The following is a 21,334-nucleotide window of genomic DNA, read 5'->3' as shown; positions in this document are numbered from 1 at the left end:
GGCTGCCAGTGTGCCACCTAGCATGGCCAAGGATCACCCTATTCCACCACCTGACAAGGTGAAGAAGGGGCCCACATGCCGTAGGGAAAAGCCGCACCGAGCAAAGCCTCCGCCAAGACAAAAAGGGGACAGTGCCAAGGTCCCTGCAGCCACTTCCAAGGTGGGGAAGGGACACAAGGCTAAAGGGAAGTCAGCTCAGGGCATGGAGCCTCCGGCTGAGGGACTGGTGTCACTCCTTCTGCCAAACAGAACAGCAATCTGTACGGCGTTGGCCACTGCCGCAACCACCGCCACCTGCACCACCACCTGCACGTCTGCTGCCTCAGCATCATCCCCAGTGGGCAGCCGTCCAAGGCTGCAGGAGACAGCCTGCTGTCTCCCTCCACAGGTGCTGACACATGCACCACCGGCAGCATCTCCGCCACAGACACCGCCGCAAAAACCGCCACCTGCCCCGCGATGTGCACAGACAGTGCCACTACAGCCGACATGGACAACATTCCCAGTGGGCAGCCATCCGAGGCTGCAGGAGACATCCTGGACCCTGCACAGACTATATGAGGGACCACAACCAGCACTTTAGTACCAGCAGTTGGCAGGCAAAGTATCAGCGGGGTGGAGTGTGTCTCTGACTCCATGGAGTATCATGCTACCTGTTCCCAGGAAATCTTGTGGCACACACACCCAGGTGAGGGAATTGGAACTACCACACCCCAGGTGCAGCACTCTGGGCACCATGCCCCCTCCAGCACCAGTGGAGAACAGCATCCACTCACCCAGTCCTTGGCAGGATGAAGCACTCTGGACACCATGCCCCCTCCAGAACCAGTGGAGAACAGCATCCACTCACCCAGTCCTTGGCAGGATGTATCTCTCTGGGCAACATGCCCCCTCCAGAAACATTGGAAAGATCCATCCACTCACCCTATCCTTGGCAGGATGAAGCACACTGGGCACAAAGCCCCCTCCAGAACCAGTGGAGAACAGTATCCACAACCTCAGTCCTTGGCAGGATGAAGCACTCTGGGCGCCAGTGCCCCTCCAGAACCAGTGGAGAACAGCATCCACTCCGTCTGTCCTTAACAGGATGAAGCACTCTGGACACCAGTACCCCTCCAGAACCAGTGGAGACTGTTATCGACTTGAGACACTGTGGCTTTGCACTCCCCAGGACCAATCAGTGGGGAAACCACCCACTTGAGAGACTTGTGAGACTGTGGCTTTGCACTCCCCAGGGCCAATCAGTGGGCAACCCACCCACTTGAGAGACTTGTGAGACTGTGGCTTTGCACTCCCCAGGACCAATCAGTGGGCAACCCACCCACTTGAGAGACTTGAGACTCTGTGGCTTCCACTACCTCCATGTATATGTAATGTTGTTGCATGTATTTGTGTATATGGTGTTGTGGGTGAGGGTGGGGGTGGGGTGTTGTGGGTGTGTGCCACTTACTTTTTTCTCTCCCCCGTGTGCTAGGTGCAGTACTCACTGTGGTCATCGCCGCCTTCTTTGCTGCTCTTGGTAGAAGAGGAGGTAAACCAACATTGGTAGCACCTGTAACTCGGGCTCCATGGCATCCTGGTTCCTCATAGGGTGTCGAGAGGTGAGTGGTTTCCCTTCTGTGTACTGTTTCTGCTGTGCTTTTGATAGCGTTGGTACCGCCCTGGAAAAGCTGATGGATTGGTGCCTTGTAATACAGTGGGCAGTACTTTGTCTTCCGCCTGTCTGTTGGCGGTTACCGCTGCAGTGTTTGTTTCTACCGCCGTGGCGGTCTGAGTGTTCAAGTGGCTGTCTGTGTTGGCGGTTTCCGCCATGGTCGTGATCCCATTTTTTTCCGCCGGCCTGTTGGTGGTATTACCGCCGCTTTAACACTGACCGCCAGGGTTGTAATGAGGGCCTATGTGAGGTAGAAAGATAAAGGGGACCCGGTAAGTATCTGGGCCCTTTACATGTGGATAAGATTGCTTATCAATTCACTCTGCCCATTTAGAAACAACCCGTTCCTGGACCATAAAAAAGCTCTGGCTAATGACTTTAACTTGATGAGGATGAGTGAGTTTGTGCTTGTATGATTTATCTCGAATGCAGGTGAGTGGGAAAGTTTAATGATGATAGTTTTTGAATATGTGGACTTTTTCAGTAAGCACTGATAAGACTGATAGTGCACTCTGGATATTCCTCTGTGGTATTTCAATAAAATAATATGGATGATTCTCTCATGGGAACATGTAATAAAGGTATCTACATATTATCTAGGTACGGAGGGTGGTTTTGATTAAGGGACCTAAATATTTATGAAGGTATGAGACTGTTGAGGGAATGTAGGATATTGGGAATTAATGTATCTCTTGCTTATATTTTATTCTTGTATAGATATGAAGCTATTATATTGGGAGAATAAACTATCGTCCTAAAGAAGTTGGTGAAGGACTTTCAGAAACCACCGAAACGCATAGACACAAACTGGATTGCTGGACCCATTGGAACTGACCCATAATAGATTATAGATTTTGTGTACAAATCTAAGAGCCAGTCTATACCAATTGTGGGACAGCAGTAGATGATAGACTAGGGTATAGGTCTTGTGATTTGTCTCTCATTCGTTTTATTGTGTATAAATTGTGTTGTAGCAATTGTTTGTTGGGCCCCCTTGGGTTTTATTCACTTTTTAACCTTGTATTTTATATGGGGTTATCTATTAAATTATTTTTCTAGATATCCCTTTATTGAGGCTGATCATTGGAGTGAATGAGTGGGTGTAGAGTGTGTTGAGTGGTGGATAAACTTTGGTTTCCCCTAGGGGTTAATTTTTTCTTGATTCACGTGACACGGTGCCCTGTCCCCTTGGGGTGATTGGTTGAATAAGGCCCTCTCTCCCCTGTTCTTGGTGCATATAGTACAACTCCTCACTTGACCACAGATGAAAGAACTTTAACTTTGATGTTTGAGAGAGCAACATGACCAAGTTACCTCAATGGAAGAATGCAAGACAGAGTACTGAGGAAGAAACTTTTACCAAAGACTTGGATTGTCGCAAGGAAATGAAGGCATATGCAGACAAGTGACGATACACAAAAGACATTGTTTTTATGAGTGGAAATTGAATGCCTGTCCATCAGCTGAGAAAATGCTGAGCCATTCCGTGTTGGTAGAAGCAAAAGACACATGGTGATTGCCCAATGTTCTGGGAAATCCAATATGTGATATTCCTCACATTTCAAACATGTGGCTCACCAGTTGTCAGCTACTGATATGAACATAGAGACTGAATTGGAAAGGACAATTGAAAAACCCCAAACCGCTATTGCTTCTACATGCCAATGCAGGTCATGGACAGACCTGTTGCCGGTTCCCAGTTTCCACAGATAATTGGAGTGCCACGAAGGCTCAGCAAAGAGCTATATTCAAATTTATAAAACATTGTAATTTTGTATTTAACAGAGGGGGAGATGTACTATCTTGTGAGTTATGAACGACAGCCCTTTTGGCTTCTGAAGGACTCTGTAGAACTGTGGCATAAATGTTAGAACATGGTGAATTTAATGCAGTTTTAGTATGTTGAGTTCGCAGTTACATGCGGATGATTAAAGATGTGTAATATACAGCTCTGTGTGTGGCATAGTTATTGACAGGTACTCTGGCTGGGGAAGATGGTACACTAGTCAGTTACTTTTTCCTGTGTGTGCCACTAGTGCTGTGAGGAAAAGATTTTAAAGTTTATACACTTTCTTCTGGTGCTCAAGCAGCCGCAAGACTACAATTATCAGGCACCTAAGACTTCAGAGAAAGGCACTTACTAACTCTGAGGGTGTCAAAAGCCTTTTGATGCTTGTTATGTTCCTTAAGTTGCACAGGAGGTTAGGTAACTGGCCCTTGATGTCCATGTCTTTGTCCTGGTTAGAAGAGGAAGCAGGTCCAGTTCTTCTGGGTTCCTCCCAGGTCACATATAGCCACCAGCTGGTTGGTGGGGGTGATCTCATGGCATTCTCAAACCAATGAGGTATAGGTACTCAGGGCCAGATCTACACACTTTTTCAGCAGTTCCTATTTGCCCAAGTCCAAACAATCCTAAAGTGCCCCTCAATGTAAAATTCAATATGAGGAAACCTTTTTTCCCTTGTGTAGAGCATGGGTGCCCACCCAGAGGTGTGGCCAGAGCAGTGTGCGGTCCCCTCCTCTATTGTCACTCAGAACCGGTAATGGGGGTGGATTTCGTATAACACTGGATTTGGACATTTTAATCCATTAAAATATGTATTAATTATGTTAATCTAATAAATCATATTTTATTTTAAATACCAAATAAATATTTAAATTGCAAACATTGTTTAAAAATGAAAAGTATATGCAAATTACATTCATTAAACTAAAATAATTAGACAATTGTTTACATAAACATTTCAAGTGTGATAATTTTTTGGAAAATGTTTATTGTCATCATTTGATGGAAAATATTTTTCCAGGTTTCGGTGGATTATTATTGTTGAGTATGTGGATCTTATAATAGATCCGTAGCTACAGAACAGCAAGTCATGTTAATTTAGTTTCTTTTGGGAAAGAAATCTTATATTTTATTCTTTGTGTAACTATTATGTAATTATTATTTGGAATTGTGTAGATTATGTCTTGTATTTATTTTACATGATGGATTGAGTTTATCCTTTGAGCTTTTGGTTGGTGAGGTTTAAATTTTTCATGTAAATATTTTGTATATTACTTCACTTTGGAGTTTTATTAAATGTTTAGACTCTCCTTCACTGTAATGTACTACACTGTAGTCTATGACATTGCAATCAATGACACCCCAATCTGTGATTTGAAACACATTTTTTATTTAAAAATAAAAACTATTAACATGTGATGAAAAAAAACAAAGGTTAAGGAAAAATTATATTTAGAAATACTTTATGTAGTCTTTCTCTACCTTAAAGTAAACAACCATTAAAAGTTGCAATATTATGATTAAATATTTAATTTATAATTCACGCCCCACCTTCAAATTACTATAAATCACGCACCTCCAAACACAGTCTTGTCACCTCACTTGTTACACTACATTAACTCTAACTCATGCCTTTTCCATGCACTGTTTGTTCTCTTGCATACTACATCACTTATAGCATGTGAAATCACAGCATTCATAACAACACCAATTTTTTCTCAAAATACATTATTTGTCACAACACAAAACATAGTAGAGTGGCGAGTTATAGTCAGTGTTGTCTGGTTAGTGAACTAAAAAGAGTTTATATCAAGGTCCACTACAATAATTTTAAGGTGGTGACTAAATTGTAAATGAAATTTATATCTATACATTTAAGTTTGTGTAGTTTAAACTTGGTTTGTATAGGAAAAATATGTTTTCCTCACTATAACTAAGGTTTAACCTTTGTTTTTTTTGGATTGAATTGCCATGTTTTTTTTCATTTGTTAATTTTTAATTAAAAGTGAATTTCAAATTGTAGAGTCCCTTGTCGCAAGTGGAGAGTTGTTATGTGGAGTGTCGTACAGTACAGTGGAGGAGAATATGGCAAAGCCTATTGTCATTGTCTGGAGTATTGCAGATTGGAATTGAGTGGAGTAGAGTGTAGAAGTGTTTTGTACAGTATAATAAAGTGTTATATAGTTTAGTGGCATGGTGTTTAATATAGCGGAGTCAAGTATCACACACTGGAGCAGCGAGTTGTACAGTGGAATGGCATGTTGAACAGTAGGGAAGATTGTCATAAATAGTCAAAGAGTGGAGTAGAGTGTTTTACAGTAGAGTAGGGTGAAGTAGAGTGTCACAGAGAGGAGTATTGTCAAGTGGAGGGTCACAGAGTAAAGTGGAGGAGAATGTAGTAGAGGTGAGTACCATATCATGCATTGGATTAACATATCGTAGAGAGAAGTTGGGTGGTGTGTGATCGAGTGCCATCCAGACAGTAGTACAGCGGCGTAGAGTGACTAGGCATAGAGTGGAATAAAGTATCATAGAGTGCATAGAGTATACTACAGTGGTGGAGTAGCATACAATGGAGTGCAGTGTCAGACAGCATAGCGGCATAGAGTGGAGTATAGTACAGTGGCATAGAGTGGGTTTACTGTTAAATGGAGGAGCATTCAGTATGTATGTATGTATGTATAGTGTATTTATAAAGAGCATTCCGGCCCGGGGGCATCGAAGCACTAACTAAGGTGAAGCAGTACAATGTCTGTAGGGAGAAAAGTACAGGCTATCGAGGGAACAGCCAGGTCTTAACCCATTTCCTAAAGATAAGGTAATTGTGCTCTTTCCTGAGATCCAACTGGAGAGAATTCCAAATTTTAGTGGCAGCGATAGTAAAAGCTTTGTCCCCCCACTTCAACTTCTTGGTGCAGGGGACTTGAATTTGAAAAGTGCTGGCAGAACGCAGCAGTCGTGTAGATCGGTGCCACTGTAATTTGGTAGTCAAATACTTGGGACCAATCCCGTGAGTGGCTTTGTGTGAGATACAGAGAGCCTTGAAAGAAATCAGTTGGGCTATTGGAAGCCAATGTAGATTCCTAAGGCTCTCCTTAGCGGAGGCTGATCGTGGCAAGTTCAGTATTAGTCTAGCAGCTGTGTTCTGTATCAGCTGCAGTTTTTTAAGTGATCCTTTGTGCGTGTTGAGCAAGAGGGCATTGCCATAATCTAATCTGGACAGGACCAGGGCCAGGGTAGCAGTAATTCTCCATTCTTTTAAAATATAGGTTAAAATTGTCTTCAATTTCCTCAGAATCCACATACAGGATTTAATGGTCTGATTGACCTGAGGTTAAAAAGATAAATGGTCATCAAAAAGAAATAATAGATTCCTTAAATTGGAACCAGGTAAAGGCAGGGTACCACATTCTTTAGGCCACCAGTTAGGGAACCACTGTGCCCTACTTATCCCAAAGCAGAGAACCTCGGTCTTATCGCAGTTCAATTTTAGCCAGTTGGCCTTCATCCAGCTGCTTACCGCCAATATACAAGCATTAAAACGGGCCGCAACTACCTCCACGTCTTTATTGATAGGAATGATAAGTTGAATGTCATCTGTGTATGAGGTTGGGATGAAGCCAAACAAGCGTATTAATTCTGCCAGAGGGGCCACATAGACATTAAATAAAGTAGGGCTAAGCGATGAACCCTGAGGAACCCCGTAGGGCAGAAGGTACGCGGGGATCTAAAACCTTCACTGATTACCGTAGACCACCTGTTAGTAAGAAAGGATTCGATGAGCTTTAGGGCCTGATCCCTCATACCTACTGGATGTGGACATTCTAGCAAAATGTGGGGGGAAATGGTGTCAACTGCTGCAGATAGGTCCAGCAGGACCAGGAAAACACCCTGTCCCTCATCAACCAGCCTGTGAATAGTGTCTGATGAGGAAATGAGAGCAGATTCCAAACTATGAAACTTCTGAAATCCATGTTGAGAAATGTCAAAACCCTCTGAGTCTGACAAGAAATTGACCAATTCTCTGTTGATGTATTTTTCAAACATTTTAGCCAGAAAAGGAAGCAAAGCTATGGGGCGAAGATTGGTTAAATCATCATGTTTCCCATTTTCCTTCTTTTTTAGGAGAATAATAGTAGTTTCTTTCCAAGCAGAGGGATAGATGCTGGAAGGGAGGACTTCCTGGAATATGGGGACCAACGCAGATGCCACCAACTCCGGAACCAGTTGCAGAATAGCTGGAGGGCAGGGATCTAACGAGGACCCAGATTTACATTCATGAAGCAGCTTACCAATTATATCTTGGGATGGCATGTTGAACTTAGAAAGTAACCTACGATTATCAGACATGGCTGTAGGTGAGGCGGAGGGGAGCAATACTGTGGTGTCGGTAGGGAGAGAATGCCCCTGAGTCTTGTCTAAAGTAAAGCTGGAGTAAATATTAAAAATTTTGCTTTCAAATAATTTTGCTATTTTGTTGCAAAAATCTTGAGAGTTTTCAAGCTTGGACGTGCAGGGGGGGTGGTAAGGGCATTAATAACTCTAAATAACTTGAAATTGGCAGCTTTTCAAATTTTTAGCGTAAAGTAGTCTGATTTAGCTGTGAAACAAGCCTCCTTATAGCTATTTAATGCTAATTTTAAATGAAGTTTCTCGCTGGCACCAGGATTGAGTCTCCAATGACGCTCCTGCTGTCTGTATTTCCTCTGGAGTGCTTTATGGTCCTTAGAGAAGCAAGGTTGGCTGGGTTTTTTTCCCCATACGTGGTGCGTATACCTTCTGAGGGGCTAATGAATCAATCGCCAAAGTATTTCCCTGGTTAAATCGAGCCAGTGGCGGTAAAATAGACATCTTAGGATCCTTCCAACTGAATTCTAGTGCAGTTTCCAGGGATTTAGCTTTGATGCTTTTCCATTGTCTTATTAATTTATTCAGGGATATATGTGTGAGAGAAGACTGTTTTTTTAGTGAAAAGTCAGAAGCGAATGATCCGTCAAATTTAACGGGATAGATATAAGCTTTAATTCTTCCTCAGGACGGGTAAAAATTCCGTTGAGGGTATGGCCAGCTATATGACTAGCCAGACCTTCCTTTAAAACCCAGTCTAAAGAGCCCATAAGATTAAGGAATTCAGTGACCAATGGGTTACTACTGTCATCAAAATGAATGTTGAAATCCCCTAATATAATCGCTTTAGGGGCCATAACAAGTGGTTCCAACAAGTCTGTGCATTCCAAAAGAAACTTAGGGAGGGGACCAGGAGGACGATAGATTAAAAGCCCTTCTGAAACTAAAGAATTGCCATAAAAAAGTTTAAAAACCAACATTTCACATACATCTGTAATGGTACTCCTAACAGTCCAAGTGCAGTTGAGGTCAGACCTGCAGATAATGGTCAATCCCTCTCCTCTGCCCGTTGTCCTATCTGACCCATAATACGAATAACCTGCGGGGGAAGCCTCAATGAAGTCCGGGTCCGAGTCAGGCCTAGCCCAGGTTTCAGTTATGAAAAAGCAATCAATGTTGAGGGTGGAAATAAGTTCACTGATTTCGAATTTATGCTTGGGAAGGGATCTAGGGTTAATAAGAGCAAAAGACCCCCTTTCCCTAGTGCCCCTTGTGCCCCTACAATTGGCATGATCCACCTTATTCCCAGCTTCCCTCAGGACTCTATGCTCCTCCACTGTTAGTGGCCTCGGCGAAGACCAATTACAGCATGCACATTTCCAGGGGACAGGGTTACCCAGTATAAGCGTATGAAGGCAAGGACTACCTGCCAAACTGCAAATATCTGGATAGGCAAGCAGGCCTTCTTCAGGAAAAGATGTAAGGTTCCTGGCCCTCCGGCCCGTCCATTCAGTGGAATAGCATATGGGGAATACTGTATACTGGAGTGTAGAAGTGTGGAGTGGCATAGAGTGGAGTGGTGTACAATGGAGTAATATACATAGGAGTCACATAGAGTGGAGTAGAGTAGAGTGGGTTAGTGTAGAGTGGTATAGCATACTTTGAAGTGGTGTAGCATAGAGTCAAAAACTGTTCTAAATTAGAGTGGAATCTCATACAGTAGAGCAGAGTGCTGTGTTGTTCAGTGTTAGAAACTGTTGTAGAGTGGAGTAGAGTGTTGTACAATACAGTTTAAGGACATAGAGACAAGTGCACATTTGGACATTGCAGTGTACGTGGATAGAGTGGAGTAGAGTTTGGTAGAGTGGCACAGATTGTAGTAGAGAGTGGAGTTATACAGAGTGGAGGAGAGCATACTGGTGTGGCATAGAGTAGAGTAGCCTGCAGTGGAGTAGCGTAGATGGGAGTTCCATACACTGAGGAGGTGTAGAATTTAATAGCATATAGTGTAGTAGGGTACAGTGTAGTAGGGTTAAGTGTAAAAGCGCATAGTGGAGTAGCATACAGTTGAGTGTCATACAGTAAAATTGTTTAGAGTGGATTAGTGTATTGTGGGGTGGTTAGAGTGTAACAGAATATTGTGGAATGGAGTACAGTAGAGTAGGATAGAGTAGAATATCATACAGTAGAATGGCAAAGATTAGAGTTGTGTACAGTGCAATAGCATGGAATTACATGGTACACAGTAGAGTACCATAGAATGTAGTACAGAAGAGTGATGTAGAGTAGAATAGCTTAGAGTGGAATAGTCTAGAGCAGAATAGCATAGAGAGGAGTGGCATACATTTTAGTGGTGCAAACTGCAGTAGTGTGCAGTAATGTGGGATAGAGTAATGTAGCATATAGTAGAGCGGCATTCAGTGGAGTGACATATTGATGTAGAGTAGACTGGTATAGAGTGGAGTTGCGTACAATATAATATCATAGAGCGGAGTCTTGAAACAGTGGAATGCCGTAGAGTGTAATAGTGCATAGTGGAGTAGCATATAATGGAGTGGGATAGACTGGAGTAGTATATAGTGGTGAGTGGTAGAGTGTAATAGCATACAGTGGACTGGCATACATTGGAGTGGGGTCCAATCAAACAGCATAGAATGAAGTGGCATAGAGTGGAGTAGCATACAGTGGTGTGGCATACAGTGGAATAGCGTACAATGGAGTGTTGTAGAGTGGAGTCTAATACAGTGGTGAGGTGTACAGTAGAATGGTGTAGAGTGGAATAACAGTGGGGTAGCATCCAGTGGAGTGGTGTACAGTGGAGTGACAAAGAATGGAGTGGCGCACAGTAGCATTGCATACAGTGTAATAGGGTAGAATGGAGTGCTGTAGTATGGAATCCCAAACAGTGGAGAGTCATAGTGCGGCGTGGGTTTAAGTGGAATAGTGTATAGTGGAGTGGCTACAGTGACGCTGCATACGGATGTGTTAAATTTAGCAGCAATATCTATTATGGTGTGCAGAATAATGCAAAACAGCGAATTGTGCCGCTTTGCGTTTTTCTAAATTTATCAATTAATGCAGGGCCACGCATGGTGACCTTACATTCCTTTGTATATTTGACTTAAGTATTTCATTGCCCATGTGGCACCATGAGTAATGTAAGGGTACTGCAATCCAAAAATACTGTTAGGCCTCAGCTATGTTTTGGGCCATGGTGTACCATGATAACTTTGCAGCATACTGTGGTATATGGCGAAGACAAGCCAGTATATATTTTGGGTTATGTCTGTTTTTAAAGAATGGAAAGGCAGCCATATTGTTTTTACTACACTTTGGCTGTGTTGACTGTTAGGGCTTTAGATATAGTTAAGTAATAAGTCCCTACCTATTTCCACTTTATTTAAGTAGCAATAGGTAGGAAAATGTTTTTCTATTTTTTTAATATATTTTTAAATACCTTCATGCCCTGTACCACAGTAGTTTCACAAAATTTGAAATTCCAAAAAAAGTACTGACAGCATTCATATAAATCCATTCAGCCGTTTCCCAGCTATATCAAATACAATATTCTATGGAAAATACATTGGTGGAAAAATGCATTTTGAGACCCCATTTTATCTTTCCACTCCTTTAAGGATTCACCACAAAAGTTTACATGATCTCAAAATGTAGAAAATGCCATAGATCTGGAAAGTTTTGTGGTGTTTTGTCAAACAGGTGGAAAGCTATTAGAGCACTAACAACCAAGGAAATCCTATCTTTGGGAACATTAACTATCCCTATAGAGTGGCAAGCAGTTTTTTTTGTGATTTCTTTATTTTTATTGACTGTATTTGTTATACATTAGCTTATTGATTTACATAGTCATGTGTTCATAAATGTGCCTTTCAGTTGTTCATGTAGTAATTCTGAAACTTTACATATGTAGTTTAGTTTATAATAATTGATTAAAATGAGTGTAATAGTCCAGTTTTAGATAAATACATCCTTAAATCAATAAACAGTATGTACAATATATACAAAAGGAGGGACAATGCTCACTCCAAAATGTTTGTGGCCCACGGGCCCAATGCACATAGGCAAGGCCACACTTGACTCCTGCCTCAATACGGATAGAACACTGCAGGGGCATCAGGTCGAAAAAACACAGGCACCTCAGTGGGACAGGGAATGTGGGGGCACCTCAACTGGAAGATGGTACAATGCCACTGGCCTGGAGGGGGCTCCATGCCCACTGCTTGGTTCTGGGGAGTACAAAGCCACAGTCTCTCAAGTGGGTGTTTTGCCCACTGCTTGCTCCTGGGGAGTGCAAAGCCAAAGTCTCTCAAGTGGGTGGTTTGCCCGCTGCTTGCTCCTGGGGAGTGCAAAGCCATAGTCTCTCAGGTGGGTGGTTTGCCCACTGCTTGGTCCTGGGGAGTGCAAAGCTACAGTCTCTCAAGTGGATAGTTTCTCTACTGGTTGTGGAGGGGGCTTTGTGCCGAGTGTGCTTCATCTTGCCAAGGAGGGGGTGAGTGGATGCCTTCTTCCATTGGTTCTGGAGGGGGCTTTGTGCCCACTGTGCTTCATCCTGGATGGGTCAAGGTCACAGTCTCTCACCTGGGTGTCACACTGACAGGTGTTGCATGGGCCAGGATGCACTGCAGCCCATGTAGTAACTACTACACACTGCTCACCGGCGGTGACGGCTGCTCAGTGGATGGCAGTTGCGCTGCAGGTGGTGATGCTGTCAGTGGTGGTGGGAGGCTCCAGCCCTTCACCTGCAGCCTCGGACGGTTGCCCACTGGGGCTGCTGCTGCTGGCAGTGGCTCTGCTGGCGGCGGGGCAGGTGGCGGTGATAGCCGCGGTGCAGGTAGCCGTGCTGTCTGCGGTGCACGTGGGGGTGCTGTCAGTGGTGGGGGAGGCTCCAGCCCTTCCCCTGCAGGCTCGGATGGCTGAAGTGCCATGGCTGGTGTTGTGTGCCCCTTCCTGCCCTTGGCAGATTGTGATGCCTCCTTGCTTGTGCCAGCTGGTGTTTTTTTTCTTGCTCTTACTGGCTGGTGGTGCCTCCTTCCCCTTGCTGGCTGGTGATTTGTCGTTCCCCTTGCTGGCTCGTGTCCCCTTCTTGCCCTTGCTAGGTGGCGGCCCCTTCTTGGCCTTGGCAGGTGGTGCTGGCACACTGGCTGTGCTAAACAGGTGCCTCCTTGGAGCCTCTCACACCTGCAGTAGCTGCAGAAACCACAGTGGCCGTGGACTGGGTGGCTGAGGTGCTGGGCTGGGTTTTGGCCAGCCTGCCCTGAAGTTAAGGATGGGGGAGGGGTAGGGAATAGGTCAATGGTGGCAAGGAAAAGCTTCTAAGGGGCACTAGGGCGGGAAGAGGGTGAAGATTTGGGAGTGGAGGAAGAGGGAGTGCTTGTAGGAGGTGTCAGTCTGGTGTGTTTGGGTGTAGGTGCATGGGCTGGATGTTGTTGTGAGGTGGATGTCTGTTGGGTGTCTGTGTGCTTGCGTTTGTGTACTTTGGGAGGAGGGGTCACAGACACAGTGGGAGTGGACACAGGGGATGTGTGCATGTATGTGGGGGTGATGACTGCCAGTGAGAGGCATGTAGTGATAGGCGTGCTGGTGATGGAGGTAGTGGATGAGGATGTAGTGCATGCAGGTGTGAGAGGAGACACTACTGGGAGGGAGGTGGATGAGGAGGAGGGGGGACACAGTGGAGGCAGTGGATGTTGATGTGTCTGCATCTGGATGGTGCTTGTGTGAGTGCCTGTGGGATGAAGTGTGGTGCTTGTGTTTGCCTGAGCCACTTCTGTGTTTTGATTTGGGTGAATGCTGGTCTGAAGGTGTGCTTGGGATAGGCTGGGGTTAAGGGGATTGGGACTGGGTAGAGGAAGTTGGAGGGGGAGGCTGGAGACAGGGACAATGGCTGCCATCAGTGAGTTGGCCAGAGCCTGAAATGCTCTCTGTTGGGCCGCCACGCCAGAGTGAATGCCCTCCAGGTATGCATTTGTTTGTTGCAAATGCCCTGCTAGACCCTGGATGGCATTCAGTATGGTTGACTGCCGAAGTAAGAGGGATCTCAGGAGGTCAAAAGCCTCCTCACTTAGAACAGCAGGGATGACTGGGGCAGGGCCTGAGGTACCTGGGGCGAAGGAGGTACCCACCCTCCTGGGAGAGCGGGGACTGGAAACACGCTGAGGGGCTGCTGGGAGGGTCGTGCTGGTACGGGGGTGGCGGATGTACCTGTAGTTGGGGTGGGCACAGATGTGTCCGCCACCGCCAGGGAGCTTCCATCGGAGGAGGAGTTGCTGTCGGAACTGTCCCCTCCGGTCTCTGTCGTGGTGCTCCCCTCGCCCTTCGTCCCACTGGTGCCTCACCATCTGTGGGTTCGGCCTCCAGGCCCATGTGGGATGCAGCTCCCTCCATCGCCATTGCTTCTGCTCCTCCGCCAGATGATGGTAATGTACACAAGAGCAGGGTGACAAAACAAAAAGAGGGGGGGACAGGATACACTTGGTCAATGCCAGCATCAACACTACTGTTAGAGTACACAACTCACAGGGAACAGCCCTATGCATTAGGCCATGCACTACCAGTTACAATGCTAGTCACCAGCCCATGGGGTACAATGCCTAACGCCATTAGCTGCACACCTGAAACCCACAGGACCCTGCCCAGTAATAGATGCCCAACAACATTATTGTGGTTGGAGTGCATCTGAACTTGCCCATCGTGGAACCTACCCTGCCATGTTTGCCTTGACCTAGGGGCGCCCACAGCCCACATCCCCCACCCAGGTAACACCTTAACACGCGCGAAGTCAAAAATCTGAATCTGTACTCACCCCCTTGCGGCTGCTGTGATGCCTTCAAGTGCCCATCCAACTCCGAATAGGCCACAGTCAGGATGCGGAACATCAAGGGGTTCAGGGTACGACGGGCACCCCTTCCTCATTGGGAGGCCAGCCCCAGCTGGGCCTCCGCCGTTTTCCTTGCCCAGCAGCGCAGGTCCTCCCACCATTTGCAGCAGTGGGTGTTCCGCCTGTCAAAGACCCCCAGGGTCTGCACCTCCTTGGCAATGGCACGCCAAATACCCTTTTTCTGATGGGCGCTGACCTGCAGGAAAAATATAGCAGAAAAGGTATTAGTCATAACTTCACGACTGTCAAACTCATGGCCCACCATATCCCTCCCATCATCTTACGCACAGACATTGACCACCATAAATGCAGCACTCTGCCCAGGACCCCTCAGCCCCCCCACATGAGGCTTACACACACAGCACTCGATACATTCATGCCCCACGCATCATGCTCACAATGTAGTCACCTGTTGGTCTGGAGGAACATAAAGTAAAGGGTACTGGGATAGGACCCCATCCACCAGTCTCTCCAACTCCTCTGAAGTGAAGGCATGGGCCCATTCCCCAGACACTCGAGCTATGGTCACTTCCAGACACATGTCACAGCAGCACTTGCAGTGTAGGTCCTCTCCTGTTGATGGTCAGGTAGCAAGTGAGTGAACAGATAGAAAATGGTGGTCACGTCCGTGGCGGTGCGTATCGTCACCACCAGCGTACATTGCCATTGGCTTCTGGAACCCATAGGCCCCAATGATAACCAATGCGGTGTTTGCACGGCGGCCGTCGACCGCCAACTGCAACAGTGCACAACGACAGCGGAATTACCTCATTTCCACTTGTCCCTCCTCACAGATCAGGGAGCCACCATTTCAGGGGGGTGCAGGCAATGGCACCTAACTGCATCACATCAGACAGAGGCACATCAACTGACTTACAAGTTCACATATTCTGTCTGTAAAACAAAAATTGCATATTAATCTGAGTATATGTTTGAATATGACCTTCTGCTCACCGTTTTTCACCCTAGAGTTCAACCACTGAGGACGAATATGAGATGGAGACATTCCACCGTGTACAGACCCCTGGTGGACCTGGGGACAATGGAGGACAGGCACATTATCCTAACCTACAGACTTGATAGGGCCACAATCCAAGAGCTTTGTGCCCATTTGGAGCCAGAACTGATCTCAGCTATCCGCCACCCTAAATGTATCCCCCCTCAGTGCTCCATTTCATGGCAAGTGGTTCCTTCCAAGCAACAGTGGCCATGGCATCAGGGATGTCACAGCCTATGTTCTCAAAAGTGCTGACTAGTGTGTTGTCTGCCTTCTGAAAGACATGCGCAGCTACATCATATTCCCCCAGGTGGAGGATTTGGCCACAGTGAAGGCTGACTTCTAAGCGCTAGGACATATCCCCAACATCATTGGTGCCAGTGATGGTAAACATATTGCCTTTGTCCCCTGTCCGGAGAAATGAACAGGTGTTCTGAAATCGAAAGAGCTTTCACTCTCTCAATGTGCAGATGGTGTGTTTGGTGGACCAGTACATCTCCCATGTCAATACAAAGTATTCTGGCTCTGTGCATGATGTCTTTATCTTGGGGACTAGCAGCATCCCATATGTGATGGCTCAACTTCAGAGGCACAGGGTATGGCTAATAGGTGAGCCCATGGTCATGTAGGTATGTGGGTGTGGGATTGTTCCTAAGGGTGAGTGTGTGGCTAACAGGTATCCCTAGATATTTACAGGTGACTCTGGTTACCCCAACCTCTCATGGCTACCCCAGTGAGGAATGCCAGGACAAGGGCAGAAGAACGTTACAATGAGGCACATGGGCGAACAAGGAGGATCATTGAGCGCACCTTTGGCCTCCTGAAGGCCAGATTCTGATGCCTCCATCTGACAGGTGGATTCCTGTACTTCTCACCCAGTAAGGTGTGCCAGGTCATCGTTTCATGTTGCCTGTTGCATAACCTGGCCTTGAGACACCAGGTGCCTTTTCTGCAGGATGAGCCTGTGGATGGTTGTGTGCAGCGATGGAGCCTGTGGATAGTGAAGAAGAGGAGGCAGAGGATTTGGACAACAGAACTACAACAATCCAACAGTACTTCCAGTGACATACCGGTAAGACACTGTAACTTCACCTTCAATTGCAGTTTTGTGTTGGGCATTGTACATGGCAGCCTGATTTCCCTATTTCTATGGCCACTTACTTTACCCTTTGGCATCTCTATTTTCAGATATCTGTGCCCCACTCTGGCTCCTGGTGTGTTTACTGCTGCCCACTACAGGTCACCCCATTTACATAACTGTGCTTTTGAATTGCAATGTTTACAGCTTGTTAAAGTAATACATATTTCAATCAATTGACAGACTCCATACTTGTATTTGTTCCTAAGTGGTATCAAAGGTGCATTGTCCAAGGGGGCATAGGAAATGGAGCAATGTCAGTTCAAGGTGGACAGGGTGACAGAGTGGGACACAAGGGTGACAATCAGGGGAGTCCTATTTCCTGGTGGGGGTCTTGGCAATGTTCTCTGGCTTCTGCCTGGATCGCAGGACCTTTTGCGTGGTGGTTCTCCTTCTGCAGGGGGTGGGGTGCTGGTGGCCTGTTGTTCTAGTGGCGGGGCCTCTTGTCCACTAGCGTCGGAGGAAGTGGAGGGCTGTTCTGCGATGTGGCTAGTGTCAGGGGCCAGTTAGTGTGCCACTGCCTCCCTTGTGGTGTTTGCCATGTCAGCCAGAACCCCTGCTATGGTTACCAGTGGATGTCTCTCAGGACCTCCCTGATCCCCAGGTACTGTCCCTTCTGCAGCTTGGCTGGTATATGGTCCATGGTCTCCTGGGAATGGTGGTATGCTCCCAGGATGTTGGTGAGTGCCTCATGGAGGGTCGGTTCCTTGGGCTTGTCCTCTCCCTGTCGCACAGCAGTCCTCCCAACTTCCCTGTTGCCCTGTGCCTCTGTCCCCTGAACCGTGTGCCCACTGCCACTGACCCAAGTTCCCTGATCGTCCTGTGTTTGTGGGGTTGCCTGGGGTCCCTGTAGTGGTGGACACACTGCTGATTGACGTGTCCTGGGGACAGAGGGATGGGCCCGCTGGGTGGGTGCTGCGCTAGTGTTTCCTGAGGGGGGAGGCTCTGTGATGGTTTGGGAGTATGACTGGGTCACCGACTGTCCAGAGGTCCCTGATGGGCTAGGTTGGTCATCCTGATCCAGGCATGCAGAGCTGCTGTCATCACCCTGGGCCTCATCTGTGGGGGACTGGATGTTGCTGGCACCTCCTCTCCGGTGACGTTGTGAGGGGGTCCTGTGGGGATATCATTACAGTGTTATTGTTTCTGCGTGTGACATCCTGTGCATGGATATGTTTCCCTCTATGGTTGTTATTTCCAAAGCAGCTTTGGCTAGTGTGCACACTGTGGTGAAGGGTATCCATGCAGGTCTGTGATGGGGGTACATGCATTGGTGTTGCATGCAGGGCTTGGTATTGGGATGGGTGGGTTGTGATGGTGGGGTATATGTGAGGTGGTGGAGTGATGGGGTGACGGTAGGGGTAGGAGTTTGTGATGGCATGCAGGTAGGGGGGATTAAGTTGTAAGGATTTGACTTACCAGAGTCCAGTCCTCCTGCTATCCTGCTACTCCTGCCAGACCTTCAGGATACATGATCACCAAGACTTGCTCCTCCCATGTTGTTAGTTGTGGGGGGGAAGGCGGAGGTCCACCGCCAGGCCTCTGTACAGCTATCTGGTGTCTTGCAACCAAAGAACGCACCTTCCCCCATAGGTCGTTCCACCTTTTCCTGAAGTCATCCCTTGTTCTTTGGTGCTGTTCCACGGCATTGACCCTGTCCACGACTCTCTGCCATAGCTCCATCTTCCTAGCAATGGACGGCTGCTGCACCTGTGGCTCTACCCGGATGATTTCCTCCACCATGTTCCTCCTCCTTAGAGAATCTGGGGTGTGGTTGTGGTGCCATGGGTGTAGTGTGAGTGGTATGTGTGACGGTGTGTGGGGTGATGTGTTGGGGTGTGTGCTGTGAGGTGCGTGGATGGTGTATGGGTGTTGGTGTCTGTGGCTCAGATTCAGTGGGTGCTCCTGTCTTGTCTCTCTCTCACTTGTCAAATTCTTTGGGTCGTAAAGGGTTGTGGGTAGTGTGTGTGTGTTTTATATTGGTGTGGGTGTATGGGTGTGGTGTGTGTATGTTTGTCAGGTGTGTGTAGTTTGAATTGTCCAATGTAGTGTTGTTTTGTATGTATGTGTGTATTTTGAGTGCGGCGGTCTGCACCGCCAATGGTTTACCACGGTTGCATGACCGATGCAGTGATTCATGGGTCATGATGCTGTGGGTGTAACTCTGTTGGTACAACGGTATGGGTTTTGGTACCGCCACTTTATCACTGACCTTTGGGCTGGCAGACTTATGTGTGTGTCTGTATAGTGGCGGATTTCTATGTGTGGGTCATAATACCCGTAGCGTTATACCGCCTCGGTCACAGTATGTTGGTGGAAGTCAGCATGGTGGTAAGTGGCACTTACTGCCAATGTCATAATGAGGGCCTCAGTGTTCGGAGTCCAGGCTAAGTTTTTCATTTTGCATTCTAGATGGATGAAGAGTGGAGTCGCAAGGAGACGTGAGCCGGTAGACAGAAGCTGCTCTGCGAAGCTGCTCTGCATTGTCTGCTTTGCATGCTATGCTCGAGGTGAGCGGTGGTGTGGTGGTGGGGAGCTAGGAACAGTGGGGAGTGGGGTTTTAGGGGAGAGGGTGAGGTCGGTTGACCAGGAGAACTGTGAGGGGAGAGTTAAGGCTGAGGTGGAGCCTGGATAGGGCTGGATAGTGCTCAGGCTATGGCCTGCTCTCCTGTCTTCCTATCCTCTGACTCTCTGCTCTCTCTCATTCTCCTCGACTGTACTTCTATCCCTCCTTTGATTTCCTCCTTGCTTCCCTTGCTTCCCCTCTTCCACCACCCCTGGCACTACTGCCCCCTATTCACTGCCATTATCACCAGCTCTTGCCTTTGCTTTTCCCTTTGCCCGTGCAGCTGGCCACCACTGCTCAGGCCGCCTTGGCTGTGGTATGGGAGGGTAGGTGGGCGGGCAGGCAGGTTGATGGTTAAGGGCCTAGAGAGGACCCAACATCGTCCTGCACTTCCTAGTAGCAGTGTGGCCTAGTCTAACCCTGTGTGGCTTGAGAAACCTGCTTGTGTTCTGTGTCTGCAAAGGGTCACAAGCACAGCAGTCGCAGTGGGCTGCTGCTGAGAGTGCACCCAGGGGTTCTCACAGAAGCTGCCCAGCTTGGTCTGGGTGCGGTTGGTGGGGCCCCAGTGAGACACGCTTGTGACCCATTTTTCTTCCAACTACCTGTCCAACTGCCTGTCTGTGCCCCTTCAGGTCCTCCAGGTCCTCTCCATGATACCCCTCTAAAGATTGCAGTCAGCAGAGTCCTAACTGGTTACCTACCCCTGCTATCCAGTGAAATCACTGACTAGGCAGCTATACGGCAAGAGAGCAACAAGGGAATAAGGAACAGAAAGATCAAGGATAGCAGAAAGGAAAGCATTGGCTAAAATGCATTCTGGAAAAACTAGGGCCCCACCTACCTCTTAAGAAGCCAAGTCGGGGAACGGGGCTGAAATACCTGAAGCCCTAGCAAACATCATTGATCCAGCAGGGCATTCAACGGGCAGTAGCTCAAGTATGACAACCCATGTGGAGCCACACACCAAGACTAACCAAATAGTCTCCAGGTTTATTCAAGAAATCCTCACTGCCACTCAGCCTCAGTCTAAAATTGATGTCAAAGTTCCTTTTCGCAAGGATGCGGTTGCAACCATCTATGCAGTAAACTCAAGTATTGAATGCCTACCATTTCTTCTGGAGCCAACTATTATTAGTCAAGTAGCTGCCTTTGATTTAGCTGCAAACACATCATGTAGTCTTAAAACCATGGGCTGTTCACCAAGCCCACTAGCTCTCTCATTTCCTGAGTCATCCACTTCTCAAGTGGCAACTAAGGCCCTCATTGCAACCTTGGCGGTCAGACGAGGCCGACCGCCAAGGCTGAACCGCCAGTTGGATGCCCATGCGGCCGGAAACCCATCGGCTGCATTTGGACCTCCCCTCTAGGCGGGCAGGCGTAAACAGAGTTTCCGCCCACCGGCCCAGCAGGGATATCGGCCATAACATTGCAGCCCGCTCCAAATGGAGTTGGCGGCAATGTGGCGGTGCGGCGGGTGCAGCAGCACCCGTCTCGCTTTTCTCTGTCTGCCAGGCAGACAGTGAAAACCGCAACAGGGCTGTGCCTGGGGGCCCCTGCACTGCCCATGCCAAGTGCGTCAGCAGTGCAGGGGCACCCAGGGGCCCCACGACTCGCTTTACAGCCAGCATTTCCATGGCGGTGTCTACCGCCATGGACAGGCTGACGGTAAGGGGAGTCAAAATCCATAGATTCTGACCGCCGGAACATCCATGGCGGTAAACCGCCGGTCCCGGTGGTGTGACCGCAGTCATAATATGGCAATTCGTATCGCCAGCCTGTTGGTGGTACGAATGCCACTTTAACCCTGGTGGTCCGTGACTGCCAAGGTTGTAATGAGGCCCTAAGTCTTCTACAGTGGTACAGGTGCATCCAAATGACCCTAGAATGGAGTTCCTGTGTGCAGGCAAAGTTGGGAGTTGTGCAGACAAATCCATCATAGCAAAATCCACTA

This window comes from Pleurodeles waltl, chromosome 10 (genome assembly GCF_031143425.1).
Source record: "Pleurodeles waltl isolate 20211129_DDA chromosome 10, aPleWal1.hap1.20221129, whole genome shotgun sequence".
Lineage (NCBI taxonomy): Eukaryota > Metazoa > Chordata > Amphibia > Caudata > Salamandridae > Pleurodeles > Pleurodeles waltl.
This window is presented reverse-complemented; position numbering follows the sequence as displayed.